This window comes from Lipotes vexillifer, unplaced genomic scaffold (assembly GCF_000442215.2).
Source record: "Lipotes vexillifer unplaced genomic scaffold, Lipotes_vexillifer_v1.1 scaffold575, whole genome shotgun sequence".
Classification (NCBI taxonomy): Eukaryota; Metazoa; Chordata; class Mammalia; order Artiodactyla; family Lipotidae; genus Lipotes; species Lipotes vexillifer.
In genome coordinates this window covers 2512698-2527533 of record NW_006780198.1, presented here as the reverse complement: position 1 = coordinate 2527533, position 14836 = coordinate 2512698, and positions in this window count along the sequence as shown.

Here is a 14836-nt window from a genome sequence, read left to right as displayed (position 1 = left end):
AATAAATAAGGCATCATATTACTTTCTCTTAAATATATGTCTTAAAGGAATTCATTCACCACCTTAAAGAAGTCAGTCTAGAAGCAAACAGACAGTAAGAGGGAGCCCTTCCCTGGTCTGGATGAATCACTCCCACGTTTTGCCTTTCCCAACCAAAAGTCCAGGACAGAAGCTCTTCTTGGGAATTTTTTTTTTTTTTTTTTTTTGCGGTACGCGGGCCTCTCACTGTTGTGGCCTCTCCCGTTGCGGAGCACAGGTTCCGGAAGCGCAGGCTCAGCGGCCATGGCTCACGGGCCCAGCCGCTCCTCGGCATGTGGGATCTTCCCGGACCAGGGCACGAACCCGTGTCCCCTACATAGGCAGGCGGACTCTCAACCACTGCGCCACCAGGGAAGCCCCACCTTGGGAATTTTTGCATGACCCTCGACTTTGCCCATCACAGCATTTTTTATACTCTAATTGTAACTGTCCATTTCCTTATAAATTCAGTGAGATTGGGGACATTGTCTGACTTGGTCACTGCTATATGCCCAGAGATTAGGACAATTCCAGGTTGTTTAGGAAAAACACACTGTTTTCCTCTACCCCAATTCTTCACTTCTGACACCAGATGTGTATGGGTTTTCCCACACCAGACAATTCTCCAACCCTCCTGCAGACTCCAACTGCATGTCCTACAATTCAACTCAATTCTGACACCATCTGTCTGGAGGTAGCGTCAGATCCCACAGGGCAAGGGCTCAGTCCCATAAAAAGTCCCCCACTCCAGATACCAACTGCACATACAGGTTGTCATCTGTGCTTCTGACCAACTGGCCATAAATCAGGATTTCTCCAACCCCCTCCATGGGTTTGAGCAGGTGCTAGAACAAACCACAGAACTCAGGAAAACACTTAATTTACCAGTTTATTATACAAGAAAGGGTAACATATACAAATGAAGATGTACACAGGGTCCCAAGGGTCCCAAGCCCAGTAGCCTTTGTCTCCATGGAACTGGGGTCTGTCACTGTCCTGGTCTGTGGATGTATTCACCAACAGCAAGCTCACTGAACCCTGTACTTTGGGGACTTTTTATGGAGACTTCATCATGTAGACATGACCGATTATTAACTTTCTCTAGAGAATGGGGAGTAAGGCTGAAAGTTCCAAGTTTCTAATCATGGCTTTGTTTTCTGGTGACCAGGCCTTACCCAGGAGCCATCCAGGGGTCACCTCATAAGAACAAAAGGTGCTCCTCTCACCCAGGAAGATACAAGGCTTTTAGGAGCTCTGTGTCAGGAACCAGAGTCAAAGACCAAGTAGAGGAACCTGGGGCAGAAACATACACACACACACACACACACACACACACACACACACACACACACGGTTCATGGTAGTTCCTGAATAAGCATTTGCTGAATGAACAAAAGAATAGTTCACACTGACCCCAAAGAAGTCTTTCCTTGCAGTTATGGAATTCTTTAAATCCAATAATTAAAAGAGCAAGAGACACAGCTGAATTAGGTCTGATGGAGCCCTTCACCCTCCATCATGGAACCATCCCGAGGTTTCGCAAAGACCCTTGAGTCTTTGCCAAGGAGGCATGGAAAGGTCTGGCGTGAGTCACTGCTGTAGGTCACCACGACCTTGTTCTGCGAAGGGCCAGAAGTGGGGAAACCTAGAAAGGAAGAAAATCAGAGAGCTGCCAAAGCTTCTGAGCAAAAGCGTTCTCGGATTACAGCCCAGCCACCAAGCTTCAGACTCTTAGTAAACGAGGTTATCAAATGATGCATAATCCTCCATCCCTTCTCCAACTGTAGAATAATGCCCGGCCTTCTGAAGCACTCAGAAGAACTTCCTTTTAAGACAACTATTCTGCGTGACCCAAGGACATTTCAGCCTAACCTCCTAAAAGTCTACCAATTGCCCACAAAGCAAGTCTCGCTGGATTTTCTCACTGCCAATCCAGGCAACCTCGAGGGCCCGTGGCAGAGCTGACTTCTGTCCGGCCTCTCCACTGGAAAGAGTTTGTGTGAAAAGAAAAACAAACCAGTAGTCATTCCACAATGGGGGCAATTGTTCTGAGCTGCCACATTCCCTTAAATGTTTACCTTTTTGTTTCACAATTTCACAGGAAATGAGGGGGTGAAGGGTTTTTGATTCCCCTCTTCCCCTCTGCTCAAGACTTAAGGAGATCACTGTTTTTGCAGTTGCTCAAAAAGGAAATGGTAACAGGTAAGGAAATGAACACTTAGCCCGAGACCCCGGATGACAGCTTTGGGTTTCAACCCAATTCCCCAGCCCCTACATGAAGTGTTTCATAGGAATGACAGAGGGATGAACCTTGGTTGACCTTTTCCTGCTTTCGATGCGCTTCTGGGACGTTAGCAAGCGGGGCTGAACATTTTAACCATTTCTATTGATCCGCGTACGCCATCGCAGGATGAAAAGCCGGCCAGAGAGATTAGGTTCCTTACTCACCAAATGCACATAGGGTGGTGATACAAAGCTGTGAAGAATTGGAAAGGGGGCCCAGGGGCTTCACAATACTCTCTTCCTCCATTTCAGACTTATTCTTCAAGACCAGACCACTACCAGCTTTGGCTTCTAGGCGAAGTCAGTACTTGTGTGAAGGTCCATCGGTAGAATGGTCCAGCTGGGATGGAAACCAGACATGTGAATCCAGCTCTACCACAGAAAAGCAGAGGAAGACCTCCATGGGCTAGAGTCTCTTAATACCTAAGTTCAAGTCATGGAGTGGAATACCTTTTAGGGCACTTGTAGCTTTTTAATTGCCTTGAAAAATAGCACAAAATTATTTCAAAAAATTAGAAATTTGTAATTCAGTTTTAAACACGATTTTGTCATAACAACAAAATTAGGAGTTTTCAATATTTCTACATATTTCTGTATTAAATACTGAGTCTCTGAACTTACAAAGCTTGTGTTCAAATCTTGTCTCAGCCCCTAACTAGCTGGGTTAAAAGTGCTTAAAATTTCTGTGCCTCAGTTTCCACATCTATAAAATGGGGGGAACGACAATATGTATTTCATGGGTTTTTATGAGGATGAAAAGGGTTAAACAAATAAAGGGTTAAAACAAATAACCTGCCACACATTAAACACTCAATAAATGCTCACACTCATCATTGTTGTGTTGCTACAGCACTTTAAGAAAGAATTGTGTGTTTGGGAAAGAACGTGGATGTTAAAAAACAAAACAGAAAACGTAAAATGGGCAAATCTGCAGACAGACCAAAGATTTGTACTTTCAAATGACTTTTTATGAACACTGAAGTTCGACCTGCATTTTCGGATCACAAGGGGGAGTTCCCTATGGCTTTCCTAGTGGTACATACAGCGTACTTTCAAGACCCTTTCCAATGTAAATGATGCAAACTGAATTCATACTAGCTTAGGAAGACGAGGTCTAGGCAGGGCCAGGTAAGTACACCACAGAAGGCAGGGATAGAGTTTGCCTTAGGAGGTAGATGGGAAGCGTCTCTCCGTGTCCCCTGAATGTCCCCTTACTCTCACCTACTGGAGCATCAGTCACACTGCCTGGCTTTTAAGCCCCTTAAATCTTATCTGTCTGCAGACCCTCTCTCTCCAAGTAGCAGGAACCCTGGCTGCCAGCAGCTTCTGGTCCCACAACCTAATAATTCCAAGGGCACGGAGGAAAGTGGATTTTCCTTCTCAGATCCATCCAGCTTGAAAAGCCTTGAGAAAGAAGTATGATTGGTGGGCTTTGGGTCACCTAAACCCTGCGCCAAGACCTAAAACTGGCCTCTGGCAGAGAGGAGGGTGGCGAGAAGACGGAGACTGGTCAGAATAATGACAGAGAAGGAGACGAACAAAAGCATCAGGTGTCCACCATGACCTCCGTGACTCTCGGAGGACACCAGGCCCACTTTTATAAGTGCTTTATGAGTCAGAGTGCCTATGAATTAAAAGGATTTTAAATAATAAGTTCATTTGTATCATTTTTTTAGATTCCACGAATAAGTGATATCATGTGATATTTACCTTTCTCTGTCTGACTTACTTCACTTAGTATGATCATCTCTAGGTCCATTCATGCTGCTGCAAATGGCAATATTTCACTGTTTTTTTATGGCTGTGTGAGGAAAGAAATGGAAGAACAGCTTCAGGGCTGACAGCACATTTTGGCTTCTGTAAGAAACTTGCTTGCTCGCTTGGGGCGGGAAGAACCGGGTTCCTGATTGGCTGATTCAAAATTAAACAGCTCCAAAGAACAGCTTCAGGGCTAACAGCACATTTTGGCTTCTGTAAGAAACTTGCTTGCTTGCTTGGGGCGGGAAGAACCGGGTTCCTGATTGGCTGATTCAAAATTAAACAGCTCCCTCCCGCCTTGGGGACTTCCCGCCCTGTGAAGGGTGTAAAAGCCTCGCCCGACTGTTAGTCGGGGTCTCACTCACTTCTCTCCGAGTGGGACCCTGTCCGGACAGTTTGTGTAAGCTTCTATACTTGTATAAATCCTTTGCTGATCTTTCTACTTGGTGTTGGTGATTCTCGGGTGTCCTTGGTTGGGACACGGGTCGCATTTACCGGGGAACTTGACTCCAGGCGTGTGGGTCCCGGACTGTAACAGCTGAGTAGTATTCCACTGTATATTTGTACCATACCTTCTTTATCTGTTCATCTGCCGATGGACACTTAGGTGGCTTCCACAGACACAGAAAACAATCTTGATTTACCAAAGGAGAAAGCGGATAGAGGGATAAATTGGGAATGTGGGATTAACAGATACACACTACTGTACATAAAATGGGTAAACAACAAGCAGTATACAGTAGTATAGCACAGGGAACTATATTCAATATCTTGTAATAACCTATAATGGGAAAGAACCTGAAAAAAATAGAGACATATATGTAAAACCGGATCACTTTGCTGTACACCTGGAACTAACACAATATTGTAAGTCAATCATACTTCAATTAAAATTGTTTAAAAGAAGGATTTTACAGCAGGAAACCATAGTCATCTCTATAGCATGTATTAGGCTGCCCTGGGAACAGACTGGTTCATGACCATCCATCGTTCATCATTCTCGAGGGGCCCACTGGTCATAAAGTTCTGTTTAGGCAACCACCATGGGGTGCTGCCCGCCTACCAGACCCCAGACAGGCACTGGGCATAAAGGATAAACCAAGTGGTGCACTCCCAGGACACACAGAGAAGGGACAGCTGTCCCAGTCCTCAGGGAGTGCCTTCATTACCGAGCTGGGAACTGATGAAAACAAGCGTTTCAGATCCACTTCAAACCTCTGGATTTCAGTGGACTTTACGTTTGTAAAATTTCCACTATGTAACGCAGTTGTAAATTTGGGTTAAATGTGTTTTCTTGGTCTAGCTCTGTCCTCTGATTTCCTCACACTTTCAAGTTCGTTTTTAGTCCCTCAGGTCTGTCTGGAAGTTCTAAGAAAGACCTTTTTTATACATTTTGCTCAACGTTGCAAAGGAACGGTTTGTTTTGATTCGTCATGTACTGACAAAGGCCCACCTCCAGGTCTCTGGGGAACTGTATGAGGCATTTTCCAGAGTTATTTCCAGAATAAACAAGGCTGGAAAGGCCGGCCTCGCTTAACCACGGCCATGGCTTCACGTCTCCACTCCAGGCTGGAGGAGAGACTCTTTGACCCTCTGTAAATATTTCAACACAGCCAGTTCTCTGAGGAGTTAGAATTTGTATTTTTTTAACCCACTCTGAAACATCCATGAAAAAGGCCCCTTTTTTTTATTGCCGTGGGCACTTTAGTGATGTTGAAAAGTTCCAGCATTATATTTTTCCAGCTATTAACAAAGGAATTAAACAGCCAAACCTCTCGGGAAGAAAGTGCACAAAAGAAGCGTGGATGTAATGAGGTTGGAGGGGCCACAGTACCCAGCGTGGCCATGGGAAGAGCCCAGGAGCATTCTATGTGATTAAGAAATATTTCTGGCCGCCGGTGCCACCTGCTAAATTGGAAACACCCAACGCCCTGAACATGGAACTTAAAAAATGAAAACACTATGTTGGTATGAGGACAGAATGTTACCTACATATTAAAAGTATTTAAACTACTCAATTTGTCATTGACGCATATACCAGGGGAGAGGTGGTGGCCTGTGCTCAAAAAGGGATTCCTAGGCTTTCCACTGGCCCCCTCTCTGTCCACACACATGGGGGAAGACGTCTATATGTTCACTATTGTGGGAAAGGAACACCAAAGGTATTTTGAGACTACCAGTTAGTTTCGTGCATTGCAAAAGGCAGGAACTTGAACTCACCTTTGCCTTAGATGCTCCTCAGTTTGGGAAACACTTGATGAACCTAGAGTCACTCAAACAGAAGAAGCAAGTATAGATGGCGTTAGCCTCCTGGGGTCTGGGCTGTGGGACATGGGAGGGACCGTGGTGAGCAGGAGAAGACATGTCTGCCCCAAAAGACGGCCCTGTTCACCTCCAGACAACTGGTGCCAATGCACCATTATCGTGGTCCCTTCTTATGCTTTGAGAGAAACAAGAAATATTCAAATTTTTAATATTTAAAACTAATTAAAATTCAAAAGGCTGTGAGCCAATGCTGAATGGCTGTAGAGATAATCAACAACTTTCTGATCTTCCCGTGATGACTTCTTAACTACTTTCTCTGAAATCTCAAATATAAAGTTTCTTCAAAGGATGCTGTAGTACCCAGCCAGTGTGTCATCTTTGTCATCCCACACGGGGCTGCCCATGGAATAAGTGGAGGTACCAGAAGGGCGCCTGTGGTATCATATGAAATATATTTGGTCTTTGCCCCTTGTTTCTGGCACAGAGTTCCTAAAACCCTTGGAATTTCCTGAGTGATGAGAATGTCTTTTGTTATTCACTACGAGCCCCTTTTGACCACACCTGTGTTTATGCTAATGAGGTGACTCACGGTGGGGCCCTAGATCGCCTCTGATTGGGGCTGGTCACCAGAGAGCCAAAGGATTAGAGGGCTGGAACTTTCAGCCCCACCCACCAGCATCCAAAAAAGTGTGTGCGTGGTCGGGGAAGGGAGGGAGCGGAAGATTAAACTCTATAAAAACTTGAACAACAAGCTTTGATGAGCCTCCCAGTTGGTGAATGCAGGAAGGGGCTGGGAGAAGGGTGTGCCCAGAGAGGACAATGGCAGCTCCCAGCAGCCCCCCACCTCCCCATGCCTTGCCCCAGGCATGTCTTCCATTTAGCTGTTCCTGAGTCTCATCCTTACAATAAACTATAAGCATCAATGAAGTGTCTTCCCTAGTTCTGTCAGCCGTTCTAGCAAGTGATCAAAATTTAGGAGGGGGTGGTAGTGAGAACAGGAAGTGGGCAGGGCACAACCTTTAAAAGAATGACACAGCTGTTGAGGACACAACATAAACAGGTTAGAACCAACTGGGTCCAAGATGGCAGATGGGTCGACTTCCACTAGACCTTGAGCCTCAGTATACGCTCACTGTAACACATCAGCACGCTAAATGACACACCCACAGGCGCCATGACAGGCCAACCATAAAAGGCCAACAAGTGGGCAGTGACCTAATTCCTGGAAATTCCCGTCTCTTCCCCAAAACAGTTGGAATACTCCTCCCACTCATTAGCCTATGAAATTACCAACCCCTATAAAAACCGCAACCGCATAGCCTGGTGCCCCTCACCTTCTGAGATGGCCCACGTTCTGTCTATGGAGTGTGTATCTCCCTGAATACCTAACCTTCTTTCACTTTACGATGGCTCACTCTTTAATTCTTTCCTGTGCGAAGCCAAGAACCCACATTCGGCGGCCATCCTAGGGACTTGCCTGAGACTTGGAACGTGACCGTCCTCTCCTGCCCCACTTTCTTTCCTGCAGCAGTGGCACCCCTGATTTATAGCCAGTTGGTCAGAAGTACAGGTGGTCCAGGACTTGCACTGGCTTCTAACGTGGGGGCAGTCCTGTGGGACTGAGCCCTGAAGCTGTGGCGTCTGCATTAACTCCAAGCAGTAGAGTGTCTGAACTGAATCGAATTGCAGGACTCCCAGCTGGTGTTGGAGTGGTAGAAAAAATGTGATTGACATTGACTCCAGAACACTCCAGAACACCGAAACCTCGAGGCTTGGACCTCAGTTTTCACAAGTCAGTGTTATTTTGCACCCAGTTTTAAGCTTCCTAGTATCACCTGTTACATCAAAGTCTTGGTAAAGTTTTATTGAAAGTAATAGCCTGGTCTTTGCTAACTTGCGGGAAGGGTGTGGAAAGTGATGGAGGTGCCCGGCAGGAATGTATCAAGTGAAGACTGGAATCATAGCCTGACGGCCGACTCACATGGATTTGTATACAAGTAAGTGAACTTGGGGAGAGGAACCTGGTGACAAACAGGTCAAACAGAACTTCCTGCAGGTAGGCAGGTAGTGTTACTGAACTCAGGTTCAGCTGTTTGTGGCTCAAAAGCCAATACTCGAGAGGCAAGTGTTGGTTGGTAAGGAACAGTTACTTTATTCAGGAGGCTGGTAACCTGGGGAGATGGCAGACTTGTGTCCAAAAACCAACTCCAAGTGTTCTGCTTGACCATAAACTTTTTTTTTTTTCGCGGTACGCGGGCCTTTCACTGCTGTGGCCTCTCCCGTTGCGGAGCACAGGCTCCGGACGCGCGGGCTCAGCGGCCATGGCTCACGGGCCCAGCCGCTCCGCGGCATGTGGGATGTTCCCAGACCGGGGCACGAACCCGCGTCCCCTGCATCGGCAGGCGGACTCTCAACCGCTGCGCCACCATGGAAGCCAACCATGAACATTTTTAAAGGGAGAATTATTTGGGGAGGGCGTCAGAGTCTTCTTTAGCTTCACTGTGTGCAGACTTTCTTCTGATTGGTTGGTAGTGAGGTAACAGGGGTGTTGCAGGAATCATGTGCTCGCTCGGCCTGAAGTTACCATCCTCCACCTGGGTGGGAACCTTAGTTCCTACAGAAGAACTCAAAGATATTGTTATGTCTATTCCTTTAGGAGAAACCGGGACCCTGCCCTGTTTAAATTTTATTTAATAGTTAAAATATTTAAATAATGAAACACTGTGTTCCATGAATGTAAGGATGGTTTAACAACAGAAAACCTACCTATGTAATTCACTATATTGATTTTTCTAAATTATTTAATTTATTTTTGGCTGTGTTGGGTCTTTGTTGCTGTGCACGGGCTTTCTCTAGCTGTGGCGAGCAGGGACTGCTCTTCACTGCAATGTCTTCTCTGCAGCCCATGCTGCAGTTGCAGAGCATGGGCTATAGGTGCACGGGCTTCAGTAGTTGTGGCATGTGGGCTCAGTAGTTGTGGCTCGCGGGCTCTAGAGCACAGGTTTAGTAGTTGTGGCACACGGGCTTAGTTGCTCCGTGGCATGTGGGATCTTCCCATACCAGGGCTCAAACCCACATCCCCTGCATTGGCAGGCGGATTCTTAACCACTGCGCCACCAGGGAAGCCCTATATTGATGGTTTAATGGAGAAAATAATACTATTATTTTAATAGAAATAGAGAAAGCATTTGATAATGTTCAACAATTTATGGTTTAAAAACAATTTATTGGGTAGGCTGTATACCAAGAACATAAAAACAAATATGTGTAATAAAGAAATTTTAAATCCAAAAAAAGTAAACATTAGACAATTGTAAAATGTATAAAGGTACACATGCACACAAATCTGTAATCTCACTGTGGTTGGCAGAATTCCAAGATGCAACCTGCCCACCAAAATTCCAGGCTCCTGGTACATACACACACCTCCTTCTAGTTATTCAGTCAAACACTAGGTACTGCCAGGAAGAGTATTTGCAGATGTAATTAAGGTACCAAACCAGCTGACCTCAAAATAGGGAAAATATTCAGGTGGGCCTGACCTAATCACATGAGCTCATTAAAAGCAGTGTTTTCTCTGTCTGGTCACAGAAAAGGAAGTCAGAGATTTGAAGCACAAGGAGGGTTCACTGCACCATTGCTGGCTCGGAGAAGGAGTGGGTCCCATGACAAGGAATGTGGGCAGCTTGTAGGTACTAAGAACAGCCCCCAGCTGATAGTCAGCAAGGAAACAGCGCCTCAGTCCTACCTCCCCGAGGAGCTGAATTTTGCCAACAAGAAAGAGCTTAGAAGCAGATGTTCCTGTTGAGCCTCCAAACAAGAACTAAAACCCAGTCCATATCTTGATTTCAGCCTTGTGTTACCCTGAGCAGGAAACTCAACCACACCATGACAGACTTCTGAACTGCAGAACCATGAGTCAGTAGATGTGTTGTTTTAGACCACTAGATCTGTGCTAATTTGTTATATAGCAATAGAAAATGAATACTCCCTCCACCTGAAATTTTTTCAAGAGCATTTATGCGTGCAGTGAATGTGCATATTTTCCTTTTACAAAATGAAATCTTATTGTATGTACTATTTTACAACCAGCAAAAGGTTCAGTTTGGCAAATTCTACCAAACCAAACAAAACACCGTTTTGAAATTTTCACTGGAATAACATTAAATCTATAAGTCAGGGGAGAATTGATATGTTTAAGAGGTTATGGAAATAAGTCAGACGGAGAAAGACAAATACTACGTGATATCACTTATATGTGGAATCTAAAAAGCCAAAATCATGGAAACAGAAAGTTGAATGGTGGTTACCAGGGGCTGGGGGGGTGGGTGGGGAAAATGGGAAGATGTTGGTCAAAGAGTACATACTTTCAGTTAGAAAATGAATAAGGGGGCTTATCCACTGTGGCACAGTGGATAAGAATCTGCCTGCCAATGCAGTTTGATCCCTGGTCCAGGAAGATCCCACATGCTGTGGAACAACTAAGCCTGTGCGCCACAACTACTGAGCCTGCGCTCTAGAGCATGCGAGCCACAGCTACTGAAACCCGCGCGCTTAGAGCCCATGCTCCGCAACGTGAGAAGCCATTGCAGTGAGAAGCCAGCGCACTGCAACAAAGGGTAGCCCCCGATTGCCTCAACTAGAGAAAGCCTGCATGCAGCAACGAAGACCCAACACAGCCAGAAATATAATTCATTAATTATTTTAAAAATGAATAAGATCTGAGGGTCTAATGTAGAGCACTGTGATTACAGATAACGATACTGACTACATACTTGAAATTTGCTAAGAGACTAGATCTTGTATGTCCTCACCACAAAAGAGAAATGGTAATTATGTGACATGATGGAGGTGTTAGCTACTCCTTTAGTGGTAACCACATTGTAATATAAGCATGTATCAAAGCAACATGCTGTATTTACTCAATGTTAGATGTCAGTTACAGCTCAGTAAAGCTGGCAGAGAAAAAGAGGGAGGTTATGTCTTTGAAAGCATGCTATAACTCTCCATTTGTTTAAGTCTTTAGTATCTGTTGGGCAAATTTTACAACGTTCTCTACAAAAGCCTTGCTCATTTTTATGATACTTATTCCTAAGTACTACTGCACATAGAATTGTTTTTATTACCTATTTTTAACTATTGTTGGTGCAACAACATTGTAGAAATAACCTTTGGATTTTGTTTATGTTACCACTTTTCTAAAACCCTTTACTAACGTATCTGTATATTCCTTAGGATTTTCTAAGAAGACAGTCAAATGCATCTTGAATGGTTTCTTTGTTAAAAAATGTTCTTAAAGTTAGTTGATTTACAATGCTGTGTTTAATTTCTGCTGTGCAGCAAAGTGACTCGGTTATAATATATATTCTTTTTCATATTCTTTTCCATTATGATTTATCACAGGGTATTGAATATAGTTCCCTGTGCTATAAAGTAGGACCTTGTTGTTTATCCAGAATGGCTTCTGCTTTACTTCTTCCTTTCCAAATCTCTCAAGTTCTTTTCTTTATTGTCTTACTGCCCTGATTAGCATCTCCATCACCACGTGGATCAGAAGAGGTAGGACTTGGTGTCTTTGAATTGTTGCTAGTTTTAAAGAGAACGCTTTTAATGTTTGACCATTAAGTTTGAGTTTTGCAGTAGTTTGTTTTGTTTTGTGTTTTTTGCGGGGTGCGGGGCTGAGGTGCAGGGCATGAGGAATCTTAGTTCCCGGACCAGGGATAGAACCTGTACCCACTGCAGTGGAAGTGCAGAGTCAACCACTGGACTGCCAGGGAAGTCCCAAGTTTTGCTGTAGTTTTGTTTGTTTGTTTGCTTGTTTTTTAAATAAATGCCTTCATTAAGTTATGGATATTCTCTTATACTCAGTCGAATATATTTTAAAATCATGGATGAATATTAAATTTTATAATTTGCTTTTCTACATTGATTGGGGGCAATCACATCATTTTTTTCCTTTAATCAACTGATGGGGTAAGTTACAACAGACTTTTCCAGGATAAACTTTATCTTTCTCATATATTCCTTGATTCTGTTTGCTAATATTTTGCTTTTTACAGCTATATTCGTGAGTGAAATGGGTTAGGAATTCTCCTCTCTTGTACCATTTTTGTCTGGTTTTGGTAACATGGCTATACTAATTGATTCGAGTTTCAATAAATTAGTTAAGGCATGCTCCCTTCATCTCTATTAGTTGGAAGAGTTTGTGCAAAGTTGGAATTATTTCTTCCATGAATGCCTGGTAAAAGTTATACGCAGAATCATGTGGGCTTGGGGGCTTCCCTGGTGGCGCAGTGGTTGAGAGTCCGCCTGCCGATGCAGAGGACACGGGTTCGTGCCCCGGCCCGGGAAGATCCCACATGCAGCGGAGCAGCTGCGACCGTGAGCCATGGCCGCTGAGCCTGCGCATCCGGAACCTGTGCTCCGCAACGGGAGAGGCCACAACAGTGAGAGGCCCGCGTACCGCAAAAAAAAAAAAAAAAAAGAATCACCTGGGCTTGACATTTCCTCGAAGGAAGATTTTGCCTTGTGTTTCAATTTCTTTAATGGGTTTAGAACCAGTCAGGTTTACTTTTTCTTCCTGAGTCACTGTTGGTAAATTATACTTTTCTAGGAATTTATCAATTTGTGGTCCTAAAGATGTTTGTAATATTCTCTTACCATTTTAAGCTCTGCTCCACCTGTATTTATGTGCCCCAATTCAGTCTTAGTATTGTTTATTTGCACCTTCTCTCTTTCTCTCTTGATCGGTTTTATTGGGGGGCGTGTTTGGCACATGGCACGCACAGCACTTGGAATGAATAATAAATGATTCTTCTATTACAGCATGTCTGTAATTTTCATGTGTATATTATGGTTATATACATATGGTTAGCTATATATACACAATATGGCTAAAGTATTATATCTTGTACCAGTCACTAAATGTCTTATTTTAAGCTACACAGCTGTTTGAGTGGAAGGTGTGAGGGGAACACGATCTGTATGTCTCACCGGTTACAGTCAGAGTCAATACCCTAAGCTACAAAGGGCCATATCAGCGATGTAGAGCCTATAGACAAATTCTTGCTGTCACACAGCCCAAGATCTAATTTCTGCATAAAAGATTAGAAAAAATCTTCCGTTTTACTACATACCAACTTTGCCCAGGTCTTTACAACACAGTTCCATTTTTCATAAGGACACCTGATGACTGAATCAAGAAGATAATCTAAATTCTTGATATAGTCCATGGGTCACAAATCTATTTTGATTTTAAATGGGGAAAAAAAATCTCACATCCCCCCACTCAATTTTCCTTTTCCCTGACTTGACCTCATGCAAAACAGGTTATTACCACTGGACTAGATAATTCATTTAGTAGTCAGTTATGGCCTAGAAACGAAATTAAGAAGATAGACTAAATGGTCTGAGAGTCTTGGTTCAGAGAAAAAGAAAAGGTATCGATTTTAAATAGAAAGGCCATTTTTTGTGTTTGTCCTGAGGACCAGAAAGACAAGTAATTGGCTAAATTTGTTCATTCGTTCACCATGTATTCATGTAATATGAATAATGCAAATATAATTTGTCGTATCTCCAGCATCCCTCCAGGTGACCCACAGCATTCTGTTTGACTTGGTAACTATGATTTGTAGATCTCCTTCCCGTGTTATAATCAACACCTTGAGCGGCTTCTTCCTCCTAAAAATAGTTTAAATTATATTTCTTTAAATATATGTACCATATACTTACCCTCATGGTGCGCACCTACTATTCGCCCAAATCCCTCAGACTGCCCTTGCAGCTGGTTCCCATCACCCTGAACTTTCAGGGTACCATGGCCACATCACTTCCCCATGGTGCTCATTTGGTAATCATAATACATGCTTAGCACATTAGGGTCCTTGATAAACATTGAAGTAACAACAGATTCTTTCCTTGATAACTACTGACTTCAAAAAATTAACGAGACGGTTGTCTTTGTACCTCAATACGGGCAATACAAACCATAATTACCTGCTGCTATGAAATCTACCTGTGGCACATGTGTCTTAGCTGCACGTCAAGCTGTGAATTCAGGCATATCAAGGTGTGTCAGAAAAGGCAGATCAACCGGACACAGGAAGTAGGGGTCACTGTGTCCTTGAGGGCCTCAGGCAATGTCCTAGTCTCATTCCTACTGACTTTCTCCCTTAGTGAAGGGACTTCCTTCCCCCCTACACACACACACCGTTCTGTTAAAAGGAATTTTCTTTACCTAAGATGTTTTTTCTTCCCAGCCCGTGGGTTTCTCAATTTTGCAGCCAGTTTTAAACTCTGGGCAAAGAGGAAATGTCCCCACTTCAAGAAGGTAATGGTAGAATAAGAGTTGTGTTGGTGGTACCAAGAAATGACAGGAGTGACAGCTGGGACCACAAACAGTACGGTCAATGCAGAAACCAGAACGTCTGCAGACAAAGAGCCATGTGGCAAAGAGGAGGTTCCATGTGCTTTTAAGAAGTCACTCTAATACTGTAGGATTCCACTAATAGGA